Source organism: Pan paniscus, chromosome 14 (assembly GCF_029289425.2).
Source record: "Pan paniscus chromosome 14, NHGRI_mPanPan1-v2.0_pri, whole genome shotgun sequence".
NCBI classification, from domain to species: domain Eukaryota; kingdom Metazoa; phylum Chordata; class Mammalia; order Primates; family Hominidae; genus Pan; species Pan paniscus.
Genome location: NC_073263.2, coordinates 79,596,264 through 79,615,540, shown reverse-complemented (window position 1 = coordinate 79,615,540; position 19,277 = coordinate 79,596,264). Strand labels below are relative to the sequence as shown.

General features: G+C 35.4%; 1 long non-coding RNA gene across 1 annotated transcript in view; it reads right to left on the bottom strand.

The window, feature by feature from the left end:
- LOC130540721 (uncharacterized) overlaps nucleotides 1-19,277 on the bottom strand; it is a 42,040-nt gene that overhangs the window by 8,724 nt on the left and 14,039 nt on the right. The window contains exons 3-5 of the long non-coding RNA XR_008954713.2: nucleotides 16,368-16,526; nucleotides 14,460-14,581; nucleotides 9,208-9,262 (exon numbers count right to left, since the gene is read on the bottom strand). This is a non-coding gene — a long non-coding RNA (uncharacterized LOC130540721). The remainder of the gene's footprint in view (nucleotides 1-9,207; nucleotides 9,263-14,459; nucleotides 14,582-16,367; nucleotides 16,527-19,277) is intronic.

Genomic DNA, 19,277 nt, shown 5'->3' with positions numbered 1-19,277 from the left:
AACCTTCTCAAGAACCTATTTCCAATGCCCTAAGTTGTAAATTTGTCTCTTATTTTATTTCATAGAATGGTCCTGAAGCACTGAACTTGTCAATGCAGGATTTTTGCATTTTTGTATTAATCAGTATGTAAAATGGAAGGGCAGCTTATAGGACACAAAGTACATAGGCTGTTTTGGGGACATTTGGATCTAGGAGCACCTGGTGGCATCAGACAGGGGAAAAGAGTAAGGAATTGGTCTGGCTATAATCTCCAACTTCTTCTCTCCCCAGAATTTTTGAGATATATGATTGATGTTTTCCTATATCATACGAAAAGCATTATACAAAAGTAGCTTTGAGAGTTGACAAAACTAAGCTATGTGGAAAAGACTCCCTATTCAGTTAATAGTGCTAGAATAGCTGGCTAGTCACATACAGAAGAATGAAATAGGACCCTTACATTTCACCATATCAAAAAATTAATTCGATATTGCTTAAAGGTTTAAATGTAAAATCTCAAGCTATAAGAATCTTAGAAAATAACGTAGGAAGCATCATTCTGGACATCAACCTTGGGAAAGAATTTATGATAAGTCCTCAAAAGCAATTGCAACAAAAACAAAAATTGACAAGCAGGACCTAATTAAACTAAAGAGCTTTTGCATAGCAAAAGAAATACATCAACAGAATAAACAGACAGCCTACAGAATGACAGAAAATATTCGCAAACTATGCATCTGACAAAAGTCTAATATTCAGAATCTGTAAGGAATTTATACATCTCAACAAGCAAAAAATAAACAATTTCATTAAAAAGTGGGCAAAGGATATGAACAGACACTTCTCAAAACCACACAAAATTTGCCAACAAACATATGAAAAAATGTTCAATATCACTTGTCATCAGATAAATGCAAATTGAAATCAAAATAAGATACCATGTCACATGAGTCTGAATGGTCATTATTAAAACAACAAATTCCAGCAAGGCTATGGTGCAAAGGGAACACTTATACACTGTTGGTTGGAATGCAAATTAGTTCAGCTGCTGTGGAAAGCAGTTTGGAGGTTTCTTAAAGATCTTAAAACAGAACTACCATTTGATCCAGCAATTCCATTACTGGGTATATACCTAAAAGAGAATAAATTATTCTCCCAAAAAGACAGCTGCACACATGTGTTCACTGCAGCACTATTCATAATAGCAAAGATATGGAATCAACCTAGGTGCCCATCAGTGGTGGATTGGATAAAGAAAACATGGTACCTATGCACCATGGAATACTATGCAGCAATGAAAAAGAAGAAAATCATGTCCTTTGCAGCAACATGAATGCAGCTGGGGGCCATTATTCTAAACAAATTAATGTAGAAACAGAAAACCAAATACCACATATTCTCAATTATAAATGGGAGCTAAACATTCAGTATAAATGGACATAAAGATGGCAACCAATAGACACTGGGAACTACTAGAGCAGAGAAGGAGGGAGGAGGTCAAGGGTTGAGAAACTATTGGCTACTATGCTCACTACATGGGTGATGTGATCAATGATACCCCAAACCTCAGCAGCATGCAATATACCCATGTAACGAACCTGCACATGCATCCCTGAATCTACAATAAAAGTTGAAATTATTTTTAAAATATTAAAAATAAAGTCTTTTGGCTGGGTGAGGTGACTCATACTTGTAATCCCAGCACTTTCGGAGGCCTAGGTGTGCGGATCGCCTGACGTCAGGAGTTCGAGACCAGCCTGGCCAACACGGTGAAACCCCATCTCTACTAAAAATACAAACATCAGCTGGGCTTGGCGGCAGGTGCCTGTAATCCCAGCTACTCATGAGGCTGAGGCAGGAGAATCACTTGAACCCAAGAGGCAGAGGATGCAGTGAACTGAGATCGCGCCATTGCACTCCAGCCTGGGTGACAAGAGCGATACTCCTTGTTAAAAAATAAAAAAAAAATGGCTTTTAATACTAGTGTAAAAGATAGCTTTGAGCCCCTTTTTCTTCAGAAATTGTGGAGCAGCCATGGTGTTTAGGAGATCTGAAATCCCAGGCTTCCTTCTTCTTGTTCTTTTATGCCTTGGTCTCACAATTCTCTCTTTAACATTACACGTCCAGTGCTATGGATGTTTTGAGACTGTCCTCATTTTTTTTTTCTTTTTATAAGCATCTCAAGATTGGACTCATTGAATAAGATGAAAGTCTTCTAATTTAACTTAGTCTCAGTTTTGGTAAATTTTTTCTTCCTTACTTTATCCCCATGAATTACTTCTACCAATGATTTTGTTGGTAAAAATTCCTTACAACGACAGCTGTTTAACAACTTGAATTCTTGTTTGAAGAAAAGTTGGTTCACATGCTACATAAAATGTTAACTGTCAACTTCAGAAAAACAGGAGATATTTTTAAATAGTATATATGAAATTGTTCTGGGTGGAAGATGTTTGTTTTTGCCAAGTGCAATAAGAATTTATCAAATATTTTACCATTCAAGCCCCTTTGAAGATTATCTGAATCATGACCCTTCCATTTCCATTACAAGCATGTCGTCAAACATGATATTCTCATAACATCAAGAGCAAAATGGCAACTTCTCATGTTGTACTTATTGCGGTTGTATCCCATATATTCCTGTATATCTTTGTATACTATAAAAGCACAATAAACCTTACAATATATAAAACCCCAATAACTCTGAGACTAATGTATTATAATAATGATTTTCTGACAATAATGAACATTTTTCCCTAAGAAAAGAACATTCTGTACATTATCCAGGGTGGGGCATAGGAAATGAGTCTCAAGGTTATCTCTGGTTCCTGGATATCTATAATTCCTTTTCTGACAAGTTCATTTGTAACATACAATACACATTGATAAGTTATCAGTCATGTGAAAATTTGAAGGAAGAAAAAAAGTACCCATTGAATGAAAGTTCATTAATCTTTTATAACAAGGTTTCAAAGTATATTTAAAGTATATTTTGGTTCTGCTCGCTGAATGTTACATTGAGGACATCTGATCTTTGGCAGACAATGAGGTATCAAGCCCAGGTTTCCAACAAATAAAATTAAATTAAATGTCATTAAATTCAGCAAACAAATATTTGGAATCGACAAGGTATATGTAACAAAGTATGTATTTCAAAAAGTAACTTAGCTGTCTTACTTTCATTATACAGAGAAAATTGCACCAAATTCTTATTTCATTCCCCATCCAAAGGCCACTGAACCACTTGCCTAAGTAAGAGTAGCATGAGCATCACTACTAGCAACTGTGATATCCAGAATACTAAACTAGCTTAATGAAATATATCTGCCATTTCCACTTCATCAATAAATGAACAGTATCCAGTTCCTGTGTTATAAATTCACACCCATTTCCTATCAGAATTTTAAATGAAGCAAAATACAGGAAATCAGAAAGATAAAACCATTCTCAAAGACAAAATATCCATGTTCTTGATCAGAAATAGAAACGAAACACAAAGTAGATGGGGCTTGCTTGTTCCAGAAATGGAAGCAAGTAGAGCCTACTGGCAGTTTGGTTTCCAGTGCATGATAAAAACTGAAAGTGGCCCGCTGGAGATAGGACTAAGTAAGAATTCACAACCTGAAATGAGGTGCTTCAGTGGGGCTCTCCCTGCCATGATGGAAGCTCAGAACAGTGGTGCTCACCACGTATGTGAATCAATGGTTAGAACTATTATACAATTGCATCACTAGGGGGACAAGAGGAAGTAGATAATGCCAAGAAATAAGGCGAAGACTACACCACCCAATAGCCTGGCATCTGGATTGCACTATTTACAATATTGATGTGAGATAGAGGCCCCCTAGCCACACTACAGACCATGACAGGCTTCCAGTCAAGATGGATCTGGAAACTGATATTCCAAAATTCACGAAGAATACCAATTTAGGAACAGCAGCCATGAGGTAAATTCAGTCTAGATAAAATATGAAAATATAATAGAGAAATATGAAAATCAATTTGAAGCATATATGTTAAGGATCTTCAAAGAGATATAAAAAGTACAAGACCACTGGGGGAAAAAAAAGAAAATATAAAATAGCAAAACAGAACAGAAAAAAATAGTGAAGTAAAAATCTAACAAATAATATAGTAAATGAAATAAAAAACTAAAACAGAAAACCTCTCAATTGGTTTTAGTAATAGAGACAGCTAGTGAACATAAGAAAATCCTGAGGCATTCTGCCAGAATATTGCAGAAGGATAAAGAGACTAAAAATATTAAAAACTGGTTAATGGAGATGGAAAAGAGTTTGAGAAGACTCAACACATGCTAATTGGCACTCCAAAAAAAAAAAAGAAAGAAAATGGAAGGAATGGCAGAAAAATTATATTTAGAAAGTGAATAGCTAAGAACTTTTAGATTTGAAGAAAGATAAACTTAGACCATGAACATCAAGTACCAAGAGGGTTAAATAAAAATAAGCCTGTGTTTAAATATACCATGGCAAAAAATAAAGGTTATTAAGGGTAAAGAGAAAAATCTTGTGAAGTGACACAGACATCATATTCAGAGACACATGGAGATAAGGGTGCAGAATAGGAGGAAGGTTTAATGTAGTACCTTGTCTTGTTTAAGAATCAGCAGGAGGCTGGGTGCAGTGGCTCATGTCTGTAATCCCAGCATTTTGGGACACCAAGGCCGGCAGATCACCTGAGGTCAGGAGTTTGAGACCAGCCTGGCCAACATGGTGAAACCCTGTCTCTACTAAAAATACAAAAATTAGCCAGACTTGGTGGCGTGCACCTGTAGTCCCAGCTACTCGGGAGGCTGAGGCTGGAGAATCACTTGAACCCGGGAGGTGGAGGTTGCAGTGAGCTGAGATTACCCCACTGGACTCCAGCCTGGGTGACAGAGTCAGACTCTGTCAAAATAAATAAATAAATAAATCAGCTGGAGATATAGAATAACTTCTGAGTTATAGAAAGTTAGAGTCAAATATGTATGTGATAATAAAATATAAATACAATGTATGATTTCCAAACTAGTAGAGGGAATAAAGGAGAAAAATATTACCAATTCAATAGAAAGCAAGAAAGAAGAAAGGAAAAATCAAATAAACCATCAAAATTAAGCAAATCAGAAACAAAGAGAAAACAGAAACATTAGTAAGTAGAATTCCAAACAAATGAGTAAGCACAATAAAACTTGGTGGATTAAATTTTCTGATTAAAAGGCAGATTATTGGATGAGACTGTTAAAAAGTAAATACATTTCTAAAATGAAATGACTCAAAAAGTTTAAAAAGAAGAGAAGGAAAACAACACGCCACATAAATAACAAGAAACAAAAATCGAATGATCAATATTAATGTTGGAGACAGAATCTAAGATATTTCTAACAGTGGAATACCATTTGTCTACATCCAAGTATAGAGACTGATTTCATGGTGTTTGCTTCGCCACCAATTCATAAGTACAGCTTTGAAATGAACAGTTAATTTCACAAGACGTAAGGTTCAACTTTGTGTGTGTGTGTGTGTGCTTCAGGGGGCTTCTGAAAAAGGAAGGAGCAAAGGATGCTTATGATGACAAGCATATTTTAAAATATAACATTCAAAGCATTTTAAAATTTGATACAAAATGTACTTCATCTGAGCATTGGTTAGCTTTCTTCTCCTGGTGCCATCAAGCTTTTAAAAATAATACTGAGTCAAGCTATCTATAATTGTATTGTGTTTTCAATTAATTTCAGTAAGAGCTCTTGTTCTCCATCTACCCCTGTACCCATTCTCTGTGACAAGGGATGTTTGCAGTCTGACTAAAGAGGATTATGTATTCCCACCCCCTAGACTTTGGTTTCTGTCTTGTGACTTGACTTGCGATGGAGTGTTATTGGGTGTCACATGACCAACAACATGAAAAGTGCTTGCATTATTGAGCTAGCTCTCATTCGCCTTTGCCATTGCCACAAGAAAAACATGCTTGTTTGGGCAAAAGAATTCAGCCATCCCAGCCACATAAAACCTACATCAACTCACCTCCAGCTGAACCCTAGACAAAAGACCAAACCCACTTGAGATCAACAGAGCCATACAGCTGAGCCCATCAGTGAGCCCACAAATCTATGAGATTAATTATGGCTGTCTTAAGTCCCTGGCATTTGTGAGTAGCTGGTTATACAGAATTGTGATAGCAATAGCTAACTGACAAATACTGCACTATATTCAACAATCTTTTATTCTACCAAAGATTTTCACTGACAAGTGCTAATTAGAGGCTTAGTATTTGGCTTCAACCATGACCTAATAGCCAAACAGAATTTTTAAAAATCAAAAACTGAATCACAGAACATAGAGTATACAATAACTACATTAAAAAAATGACACTTTAAATTTTCTCTTTCCATAGCATGTAACTCAAGAAACTAGAAAAAGAAGAACGAAGTAAACCTCAAAAAAGTAGAAGGAAGGAAATTATAAAGAGTAAAAATCAAAAAAATAGAAAACAAAAAAGCAATTAAAATGTTAATGAAAACTAAGAGTCGATTGTTTCAATAAAGTGATAAAATAAATACATCTAGCATCACCTATTGAGAAAAAAGAAATTAATTAAAAACACAGTAAAAATGGAGGAATATAAATGCAGAGACAGTAAAGAATAATAAATAACTGTAATGGGTGTAAAAATAATTGGTGAGCTAAGCATTTATGAAATAATATTTTCCACCTTCTCACCTTGACATATACACCCTCCCTAAGTAATCTTCCTTATCCACATAATTTCAATGACTGTATATATTCTAAAAGCTATAAAATATTTACTTCCAGAACATACTTCTAAGATTCAGATCTACAATTCCGATTACTACTTATTGGACAACTAAAATTGGATGTAAAACAGCATATCAAAACCAACGTATTTTTCCATCTCTACTCTCCTTTCCCCTAATTATTTCTTGAATTTTTCAATCTGGGTTTCAGTCTGGGTTAATGCAATGACCACTTTACACACCAATAGCTAAAACCTTAATTAACTCCTCTCACCCTGACTTCATCAATTTGGTAATTTGGTTCTTTGGATTCTTTAATTAGCTTTTACCAAAAAAAATTCTCAATACTTAATAAACTATAGTGTGCAAAATATGTACTGACAATATGAAAAATGTTTTTGATGACAACCTATAATATCCTTATGTTTTATTTAGATAGTGTGTATTTAATATAGTTTTTGTTCTTTAAAAAGACATTTTGCTTTCAAAGAAGTGAATGGTATATTAAAAATGAAACAAAATTGAATCTATGCCTCACTGACCTAACCTTAAATATTTGCAATGATCCCTTCATAGAGTATTCATAATGCTAAATATTCTTTCCATGTTGCCAAGATAAAGCAATTGAAAAATACATTAAACCACTTTAAACAAATTTGGAGGAGCAGTGCATTTAGGTGGAAAAAATTTCCTGTTGTTCATTTATTAACATATTTTTCCATTCAAAGTCAGTGAATATTATATCCTAGGTATTGACTTAATGGAGATTACTTCTTAGTGCTATGAGACAAACAAATATACAAATACATGTATACTATATCTGTTGGGGATATTGCAATGAAGGAAAATGAAACAGGGTAAGAGAGAAAGAGTTTTGGAAGAAGTGGTATACGTAGGGTGGTTTAGGAGGCCTTTCTGATCGAGCGATATTTTAAGCAAAGGCTCGAAGAAAATGAGGCAGCCAGCCATCTGGATAACTGAAGGAAAACTGTCCCAATCATGAGGGCAGCAATTGCAAAGACCTTGAGTGCTTGGCATGTTTGAGGAAAAGGAAAGCAGTCAATATGGCCAGGAAGAGTAAGTGACAGGGGAGGGGGATGGAAAATGATGTTGGGTAGATAACAGGGGACAGGGGGATTGAAACAGCTGGATCAGTCATGAAAGACCCGACAGAACATGGTTAGAGCATTGCCTTTTTTACAGAGTTAGATGGGACTCTATTGATAATCCAGATACAATTATTTAGGGCATACTATAGTGAATTATCAGAAAGAAACCATATCATGAAATATTTGAACACTCTTGGGTATGTATTTAGTATTTTAGATGTAAATGTACCAGTAGGTTTAGTGACTATAAAAACTAGAAAAAAAGTCCTTCTACCATACAAATGTAGCTTTCTTTACAACAAACCAGTATTTTTCTTTTAATTATCACAAGACAGTGTTGAACAAAGGTTTTGATTTAGAATAATCAGCCTATTAAACCCACCAAATATTTCTTTCCTGAAAAAAGCACATAAAGATATGACAAAGATAAAACCTGAACAAAAAGCATGAATATTATATTTATGAAAAGAAAATTTGAGCAATATAGTGTGTCTGTATATTATCTCCTGTTCGACAAGCTCATAGAAATTTTATCCATGCAGCTGGCCGTTGTGATCTGCCTTGATTGTATAATAAGGCTTCGGCTAACCAGACAGCAAATAAGCTGAATTACTCACAATGTAGCCCCAGAGAATGGGCGAGGAGACTTGCACACAAATTGTATCATAATGTAGTAATCATACTTTTTAATTAAAAATATAAAATATTTCTCAGTATATTTCTCAGACAGTTCAAATGCTGATGGTCCAATTCAAAACCAGCTATTTGGACACTCTACTCTTAAATAATTCTTAAGTTTATTTGTTTCTCATCAACCACTGTTTTACCTACTCTATTTCAATAGTCCCTTTGCCCATCCCCTATCCTCTGCACTACAGTAGAATGTACTCAGGCAGTGACATGTAGAAGTTAAGAGAGGGGCTTCATTTAAACGGCCTGGTTTAAAATCCCAACACGCCGTCACTTAATAGTTGAATGATGTTGGACACATTCCTTAACTCCTTTATTTGTAAAATGTGAATAATAGTAGTATTTCATTCACAGTTTGTTTTTGAAGATTAACTATGATAATACATATAACAAGCATTCAACTGATAACTTGAGGATGATCATGATTGCCAAAACAATTTTTAAAATATAAATTCAGTCCAGCCCTCTTTTGCTTAAAAAAAAAAATCCTTCAACAGCTTTCCATCACCAAGAGACAAATAACAAATCCCATGGCAGGTAGAGTCCCTCATGATTGACAGGTATCTTCCCTTTGAGCCCCTTCCCTCATTGTTCTCCCTATTAAGCACATGTCAGCCACACTGAATTACTATACTTGTACCCCATCACTCCATACATACTACATTCATGCATACCATTCATTTTATTTGGAATGTCCTCTCTCCACTCTGCTTCTTCTACCTGGAAAAACTAACATTACAAATTTAACTTAAACATACTTTCTCATTGAGGAGAGTTCCCTGAATTATTGGAATCTCTCCCTCTCTCTCTAGAGGACTCTATGTTTCTCATATCCACTTTCTCATTGTTCGGTAGATTGCCAGACATATACTACACTCCTGATTATTGTCTATGGAATGAATTTAGGCTTCAAACATCAGTGAAATTTTTTTCCTAAAGAGAAATTTCTGTTATGAACAGCTATTAGATCTCAGAAAAATTTTAAAGATGTGTTGAGTTTCACTAATACCTCTGCTATCTAAACTGATAGAAATGATAAAACAATAACAACACAGATATGTTTTCTAAGAATGTTGAGAAATAATTTGCATAATAGGCATGTTTAAACACTATTGCTCAAGCTGAAGTTGACTAAAAATTCTTGAACATTGCTATTGTTTTGATGAGAATCATTAAAATAAAGCATAAATTGATTAAATGACAGAATAATAGACAATTAAATGATATAGCTATTCTATTCTTTTTTAAAATATTAGTTTTAGCAGCTATTTAAACTTTAAAGAACAAGCTTGATATATTGTTCTGTAGAAAGCACCAATTTATAGTCTCCAGAGATATTATGAAACTAAAAGAAGCATAAATCTTTAAAAACAGTATTTTTTTTTCTCTATAAAGAGTAGTGGGATTCAGGAGTCATCAGTTTTTGGGGGTTTTTTAAAGACATTATAAAGGAATTTGAAGAAAATAAATTCCACTTTAACTGTTTTGTTGGTAAATTTTAAAGTTTCCTAAAAGGATGCATATTTTGAATAACTTCCTTAAAATTTTTAATATGCCAGCTTGATCTAGTCACATTAAAACTTTGGGCATATGATGACTGCAATTTTTAGATCCCTTAACTATGCAAAGGCTAAATAACAGGGTTCAATAGAAAAATAATGTCTAGTGTTTAAGTTATGTAATGCAAAAATATTAAGAATTTTTTGACCACACATAGGACAGGATAGTGGGATTCTAGATCCTCAAAGCATACAAAATCATCCCACTATGAATGTCACTGCATGGAAAGACAATACACAAGCTCTTTGTCTCCGTGACCTGCCTGAAAATGAGTTTACCCAGCCAAGGCTGTAATTATAGAGCAATTAACTTTCCTTCTTCAGGCCACTTAAAGTTTGAGAGGTGGGCTACTGATGTGGGAGCTAGCTCGTGGCGCTGGCAGCTCCCTTTGCCCTCCTTAAATCTCGGGAAAAGTGAAGCGAGTGGTGTCCTGGCAGAGTGAACCTCAATCCCAACCTCATCCCTCAAACTTCCTCTGCACTTGCAATGCACATTGCTTTGTGTAAACTAAGGCAATGGGGAACCGGGATTCACTAAAATAGGAATTGCACCTTCTAGTCAATGAGAATGAGCATATCCTATTCAATATATTGAGAAATATCAGAGCTGTATGAAGATGCTTGTTGTTTAAGCAGACAAACAGGAAACTATGGTACTAAGTGTTCTTACAAGTTCTGGTTAATGCCTGTTCCCCATCTGAGATATGCCAATTATGTTGTGCCTGTGTTGACACTTCTGTTCTCTATGTGGTTTATATATGGGTCTTAAATTGAGTTAATTGTAGCCTGGTTAGTGATATTAGCCATACATATGTACATACACACATTATAATGGTTGGGAAAAAAAAGAACATCTTTGATGTTTGTAAATGATAATATTGACCATAAAGAGGCTGTCTTTATTGAATGGGAAGCCAACCACAACAACCATCTTCGCATAAACATCTGCCTAAGTACACAGTTTACAGAACAAAATCTATTCATAGTCCACACATAAACAAGATCTCCTAAACAATTTTGTCAATATTTCTTGGTACTCACATCTGTAACCAACGAAATTCTCTATATGCTCAAACTGTCTTGTGAGTGTTCCCTTCACTTTCCTCATCTGAGGGAAACCTGTCTCTCCCCTGAAATTCTTTCCCTGGCAGCTCTCTCAAATGGAGCATTTTTTCCTCCCACAGTCATCTCGTCTTTAGATCTGGTGATGAGGAGAAGTTATTACTGATAATTACCATTTCCAAATGCTTACCTTCCTTACTCCCTAAAAAAGCCTCATTTTTGAAGCTCTTTCTATCCTAAGATTTGCCTCTGTGCATTTCCCTGGGCTATTCCTGTCATTTGTTAAAAGTTTCTTTTAGCAGAGTACTGTCACTCTATCCTATGTGATTGTCATCGTTCTTAGCAATTTCAGTATCTATGTGGACTGTTCTTCCAACATCTTGGCCTCTCAGTTCCTTGACTTCTCTACTCCAATGATCTTGCCCTCTATCCCACATTAGCTACTCACTCTCAGGCTAATATCCTAAATATTGATGTTTCCAATAACTGTACCCCTTCTATTATCTCAGGTGTAATCATCCTACTTTTTGACTAATTGTAATGCTTCCTATTTTCTAGCTCACTGTCTCTAGTACTCAAATTCCAATAATTCTTTGGCTATACTGGAATTTTCTACTTTGTCTTTGACCCTAATTCCATTCAAAATTTTTCTTTCCTGCTTTCAGCTTATATTCCTTCAACTCTGCTTATAACTTCCTATTATATATCCTCAGTCACTTGCTGCTTTGCTCTTAGACATACTCTCCTCACCAAACTCCAAACTTAGTTAGATCCAACTCTTTGCCTACTCCATGTATAACAATGCTCTAAACATTACTGGAGAAAAATACTCAACCATGCTGATCTTAATTTATATTCATTTATTTTATTTATAGTATTTTTATTCCATCTTATTTCTTACTCTCCAATTTTGACATTCTATAATTATTTTTCTTGCTGTTGATGTTTTTTCATAAAGCCTATGAAGACATAAATGAGCCCTCATGTTAACCAATATGTTTATATTAATAAAATCATACAGCACATATTCTTTTTTGTCTGGCTTCCCCTACTTGGCATAATTATTTTAGATTCACTCATACTGTACCATGTATCAATTGTTTATTCATTTTGTTGGTGAGTAGTATTTTATTGTAACATAATTTGCTCCTCGATTCACCTGTTGATGGATATTTGGATTGTTTCCAATTTTTAAATATTTTAAATAAAGCTACTATGCACATTTATCTACAAGTTTTTTTGGGGCTCAGGCGATCCTTCTGCCTTGGCCTCTCAAAGTTCTGGGATTACAGGTGTGAGCCATGGCACCCAGCCAGATCATATCTTTTTATCACTAAGTAACTTGAAACCCATGAGTGGTAATTACTCAGTAAGATATGGATATACTGCAGTTTGTTTATCTATTCACGTATTGCAGGATATCTTGCTTCCTTCCAAGCTTTGGCAATTATGAATAAAACTTCTGTAAATATTCATGTGCATATTTTTGTATGAATATAAGTTTTCAACTTATTTGGCTAAATACCTAGAAATGTGATTGCTGGATCTTACAGTAAGACTATATTTAGTTTTGTAAGAAACCGACAAGCTGTCTTCCAAAGTGGCTGTACCATTTTGTATTCCCACCAGCAATGAATGACAGTTTCTCTTGCGCCACATCTTCATCAGCATTTGATGTTAGCAGTGTTTGGATTTTCACCATTATAATATGCATGTAGTGGTGTTGCATCATTGTTTTACTTTGCAATTCCTTAATGACATAATATTCATCATATCTTAATAGCTTCTTTGCCATCAGTATATCTTCTTTGGCGAGGTGTCTATTCAGATTTTTTTTTGCCAATTTTTCAACTTATATAGTTTTTTAAAATTATTATTGAATTTTAGTAGTTATGTGTATGTTTTGAATACAAATCCTAATTTTTTATTGAGTTGATGCTTTATCTGTAGGGATACTGTGAGGTCTGGGGGAACATGTATCATCATTGACTAGAATTGGGCTTGCTTCTGTTATATTCCATGGAGGCAGAACAGATCCCTGATAACTTCAATTTCTTAACTAGATGTCATCTAGACATCTCTGTTGTAGTAAATTCAAATTCTATAGCTGAATGAGAGAAGATTGTAACTGCAAGTTCTTGGGAGGAACCTATTTTCCCATCCTTAGCTGGGGCTGAAACTGACAAAGGCCCCCAATGTATTAGACAGGGCCCACCGGAGAGACAGAACCAACAACAGCAGCAAGAACACCACCAAATACATGTATTCATATATATACACATATTTTTTCCTTTTTTTTTTTTTGAGACAAAATCTTGCTCTATCACCCAGGCCAGGCAGTGATATGATCTCGGCTCACTGCAACCTATGCCTCCTAGGTTCAAGCGATTCTCCTGCCTTAGTCGCTCAAGTAGCTGGGATTACAGACACCCACCACCATGCCCAGCTAAATTTTGTATTTTTAGTAGAGATGGGGTTTCACTATGGTTTCCAGACCAGTTCCAGGCTGGTCTGGAACTCCTGACCTCAGGTGATCCACCTGCCTTGGCCTCCCAAAGTGCTGGGATTACAGGCGTGAGCCACCGCGCCTGGCCTAAGTCTGATTTCTCTTATACTTTCACAGTCCTTACATAGTGTAGGCATTCAATAAAGGTTGTTTGAATTTTAAAAAGCCTAATATTGAATGACGAAATAAACGAATGATGAGGCTGACCCTTAATATAGCTAAGCCAAATAGATCTTTATAATAAAGTTTACTTTTAAGTTAAAAGCTTGCATTTTCACTAGTAATTGAAAATACAGCCTTCAAATACAGCTGTGCATTTCTATTTGGGGAATAGCTTGAGAAGCTCAGGAACAATGTTATATATTAATTCTCTGGGAATGCTTGGTATACAACCACCATACAGGTGTTTCCTGTTGAGACTCCAAGTTCCCATGCAAGAACTTAGAGGACAGCTGAGAACAAAACTTAGCCTGCTTAATTATATCTGCCCAGTGTGCTGCATAAAAAAGTCATTGACCAAAAATAACATGTTTAAGTAATGTTCAAGCTGAGATACAGACCAGCAGCAGTCAGGAAATTCAAAATTAAATCTGTTCTCCACCCTTCACTTGCCTCATTGTGCCCAGGCAGCACCAAGGTCAGAAATTAATTGGAGAAACTGGAAAACACACAGCCTGCAATATTTCAGCACAGTAAGGTCAAGGGGAAAATTTAGTTAAAACCTTATTACAGTAGTTTACAGAAACATATTACTGTGAATGTGAAATTAGAGTCTTGGCTTGATGGATGTGTCACCTACCAGGGTAATTTGTTGGGAATAATTTGAAAATGTAAGTGAACATAATTAAGCTTCTGTTTTATGGTAGTCTGGTCATTTGTCTCCAGGTGCACTTGTCTCTGTAGATTTGACACTGCAGATGCCTAGAATATAATGAGACATGTTTCATTCACTCAGTTTTAAGTTAGTATTTGGGCATCTGTGGATTAAAAGAGGACCTTAGAGTTGACCATAAAGTTGCAGTTAATATTTTCACGCATAATTTTTTTTCTGTAGAATCCTAAGTATAAGATAAAATCTCAAGGGTAATATTACCTTGAAAACCAGTGGAATACTACAATACTACAGTGAAGCCCTTAGTCAGTCTTCCCTAAAATGAAGGAAGCCACACCCACCTGGAATTATAAATGACTACCTGATTATTCAGTATGTGGAGAAAAGTATTCTCTGAATTTTAGACCATCCTATAGGTATATTAATACTTTTCTTTTAGAAGTCTTTGTAATTCTGGCCAAATTTATCAATGTCTTCCTATTTATTTGAGACACTGCTGCTTAGTGTTAATTGCACTATTTTTTTTAAATACAGAAAACAACATATCTCTTCTTTAAGAAGCTTAAGGAAAAGAGTAAAAGGGAAACAGCTGTAGAAAATCAGAGAGTATCAGAATTTGATTTCTTTCATACAATGCTTAATCATCTATGATATACTAATTGAAGATTGTTATTTGATTTATACTAGAGACTCCAATTATGCCTACAAAGGTTGAAAGTGAAGATAAATATATGGTTAACTCAGAATAGCTGTTTCCTAAATCATCGTTATTTTTCTTTTCATTATAAAATTTAAACTAGAATAAATTATTTTGAGTTCAAATCACCTTTGTTTTTAATTATTCAAAATAAACATTTTCCCAAAAATAGATTTATATAACTTTTTAAAAGGCATATTAATTGATATTCATATTTGTAATGTGTCTTTCAAAGTGAGATTGAACATTTCTAGTACCTTGTGCTCCAATTAACAACTCTTCATGGATGTTGCAACTGCCTATATTACTTGGTATGGAAAAGATAAAATTAACCAGAAAAAAGTATCATAAATTAAATATTCCTTTAAAAGTCAGATTAAGTAAGAAAATATATTTCATTGCTCTACAATATTTTTTAAAATACAGATAAATCTAAACTTGTTTCAGAATTAGATCTGTTGTTTAATTTCTATATCACATGTATGAGTTTGACTGCCAGGGTTGCTGTGTTTATTCTTTTCTCAAGAGATCTGGGAGAAGGGCTCATTATGAGGTTGTGCCATGTTGCTAGGCAGACGGGTTCAGCATTCAGATATTCTAGCTGTTCTAGCGACTTTTCAGTTCTCTGACTTTCTCATTAAATTTTTGTCTACTCTCTTCTATACTTCTAAATAGCAGACACACACATAATGATAAATGTGTTATGGGAATGACTAGTTCCCTCACTACCAGGGAGTTACATAAGAACAATTCTGTATTCACCATTTTCAGGCACAAAAGAAGAATAAAAGCCTACCCCAATGTGACCTGCTGCACAAAATACCTTTTGTTATCAACTTAAGTGCTCTTCTGAATCCTCAAACCACCCATTGACAGATTTTCTTTTTCCCACATACATAATTTATAAGTCATCTAATTAATTTTTCATAAGTTAAACAACTGTTAATATTAGTTCCTGGACTTCACGAATGGCAAAAATTAATTTTTTCCCTAAATGCATTTGCAGCGTCTTCTACACTTTCTCCAATGCTATACAGAGCGTTGAATATTTGGAACTTTAAGTTGAGGAGTGGTTTTAGAATTCAGTCTCTGGGCAAACAAAAGCTTCCACACTGTGAGCAAGTCTTAGCGGAAGATTGCTTAAGGGAAAATCCTATACCACATGATATATCACTGACCTTTCTCCTCTGTCCTTGTTACACAGAGAACTGAACCCCTTCTCTGTCTCCATTTATGGAGTATTTGACAATGACTGATAGTTTTGTGTTTTTCATAGCTGCCATTGCATTAAAATGCAGTTGCTGTTACATGGAGTCTCGGAGGGCCACAGAGTAAATCTGAAGGGAGCAGGGAAAAAATAGCACAAAACCTTCATGTGTCAGAATACATCAAAACCCACCATCTCAAATTATGAGTAACTCCTAAGTTTCTGGCACATAGCAGGAATGAGGAACAAGCATCGACTGTAGAAAATAGAACTATTTGAAATACAAACTTGGGATGGTCTCCTGGCTCCTGGGTTGAAGGGGAGAGATTAGATGTTAGACCACATTGACAGGCTTTGATGGCTTTTTGCTTCTCATTTGGGTCTGAGATAGGACTAAAATCCTCAATTTGAGATCACGTGAGGGGCTAGTAACCTGACCTCAAAAGTTAAGTAGAAACCCACTCAAAAAGTGATTAGAAAGTAAAAGAAGCCCTCAGCTCCTTCCTCTCCTCTCTAAAGTCACTAAATCCAATGGACACCCTTATGTGTCTCTTGAATCTGCTTCTTTCACACCCATGGCCACTACCCTAGTTTGGCCACCATAATCTCTTCCCTGGATTCGTTCCAACACTGGTAACCTGACAGCCCATCTCTTCTTTCCCGACTCTGTTACACGAGTAAACATCCTGCAGCACAATACTGTGTCTCTATCCTGCTTAAAACCCTTTATTAGCTTTCCAGTGCTCCTAAGATGAAGCTCAAAGCTCTTCAAATGACTTATAAGGCTGTGTGAACTAACATCCTGTTCACACCTTGTTCCAGCGGTGAGAAGGTCTACACAAACCTACCTCCAACAGCCTAGGATGCTGAGACACTGAAGAAAGAGGCTGACAGATACAGTTTCTTAGAAAGAAATATTTAATAGGGACATGTGAACAGAAGCCATGTCTGCATCTCAGTTGACCATGAGACAAGATGGTGGATCCTCTCACTGTTACCTCATATGCTCAGGGCTTATAAACCATAGGGAAGGAATGTGTAGGACAATTGAACTGGACCCCTCAATGAAAGGCAAGAATGCTATGTGAATCTGCCAAAGGTCAGGATGTATGGTCAAGGTTGTTTAGACCTCAGGGCAGAATTTACAGTGACAGTAGATGAAGTAGAAATCTGAGAGGCATTCTCAGAATCAAGGTTAATCAGAAGTCAACATGGCAGATTTGCATCCAAGATGGAATTGCTTTAGTCTTCACGCACTGTAGCTTGGATGTTCCACGTTGAAACATCCTAGAAAACTCCTTCCTTGACTCTGCACATGGCCACCTTTTCATCAGCACCTGGGCTTTAATACAAACGTAGTTTCTGACCTCTCAGTCTGGGTTACCTGCTTCTTCCATTACATCCTTCCTTATCATTGTTTTTGCTCTCTATAGTGGGCTACATCATACTGCATTATAATTGCTACTTTAGTTGTTACTTGCCTGTTTTACCCACTACACCACAAAGAATTTAGTTGTCAAACCATGTGAAAGCAATACCTCCCCTTCCAGACAAGGCTATAATGAATCAGGACATAAAACTCAAAGGCAAATTAAGTAACAGTAAAACATTGTTATTATCGGCTTTTATCCATTGACATTCTTATATAAGAAAATATATTTGAATTTATCAGACTATCCCACTTCAATTTTTCTGATTCTTAAACTTCTTTCACATTAATATGTAGTCTTATGAGTTCTCTGAAAAGTTTCTTATATCATTTCATATTTCTGAGTGGTATATGGTAAAGAAGTGGCCTTTAGTAAAGAAAACACAAACTATTTTGTTTTATATTCATTCATTAATAAAGATTAATTACAGGGCTTATTTTATAACTTTTGGCCCTTTCAATACAGTTAAAGAAAATTCTTGACTTTTTCCATTTAAGCGATGCATGCTTATTGATTTTTTAAAAATTAATTAAGAAGGAAGCATTACTTGTTCACTACAAATTTTTGTTGAATTTTTTATTATATTATTTTTGTTTGGGGGACCAAATATTTAAGATTGAAATTTATGTGTTATGACATCAACAACAGATAAATTATGGAAGCAGAAATTCTTTACTAGAGCTAAAATAATTATCTGGTTATGTTTTTTAATGATAAAAGAATACATACAAGCAATGGTCTACACACTGCAACTAAAGATCTGCTTCATTTTTTCAAAATAAAAAGCAAAACTGAATATGACTTTCATTACACTTTCTGTTTATAACACAGGTTTAATATACTAGTGACATCTTGATGCCTGATAAGAGGATTTTAATCAGATGTATGAAATGTCCAGATTATAAAGATTATAAGCAATTGTTCAGAATGATTACATTTTATACTTTACACACACACACACACGCACATCTCTTAGTTTAACGCAATCAAATTTACTTGACCCTTTGTTATCGTCCAATGTATGTGTTCCTGGTCAGCCTACCATCTTCCATGGGGTTATTTTGGAACTCAGGCTAGAGCCTAAGAATCCTCTGCCTATGGCTAGCAGATGAAGAAAAGAAACTAGAGAACATACACTGTCTATAAGTGAGAACAAGCTACACAGCCACACTTGACTGTAAGTGTTGTTGGGAAATGCAGTCCTGGCCTAGGTAGCTGCCTCTCAGTGAAAGGTTTGAAAGGGGACGCACAAATATTTGGTAGATAGTTGCCATCTCTACTGCAAAGAGAGAAAGAGAGAGAGAGAAAGAGACAGAGAGAGAGGGAGATAGAGAGAGAGACCACGAGCATATTTTTTTTATAATGTGTAGTTAAAGGATGTGACTTTACCAGTAACAAGTTTGTGTCACTTCTTGATGATCTGATAGTGCACTGCAAAGAATTTAGTTTTC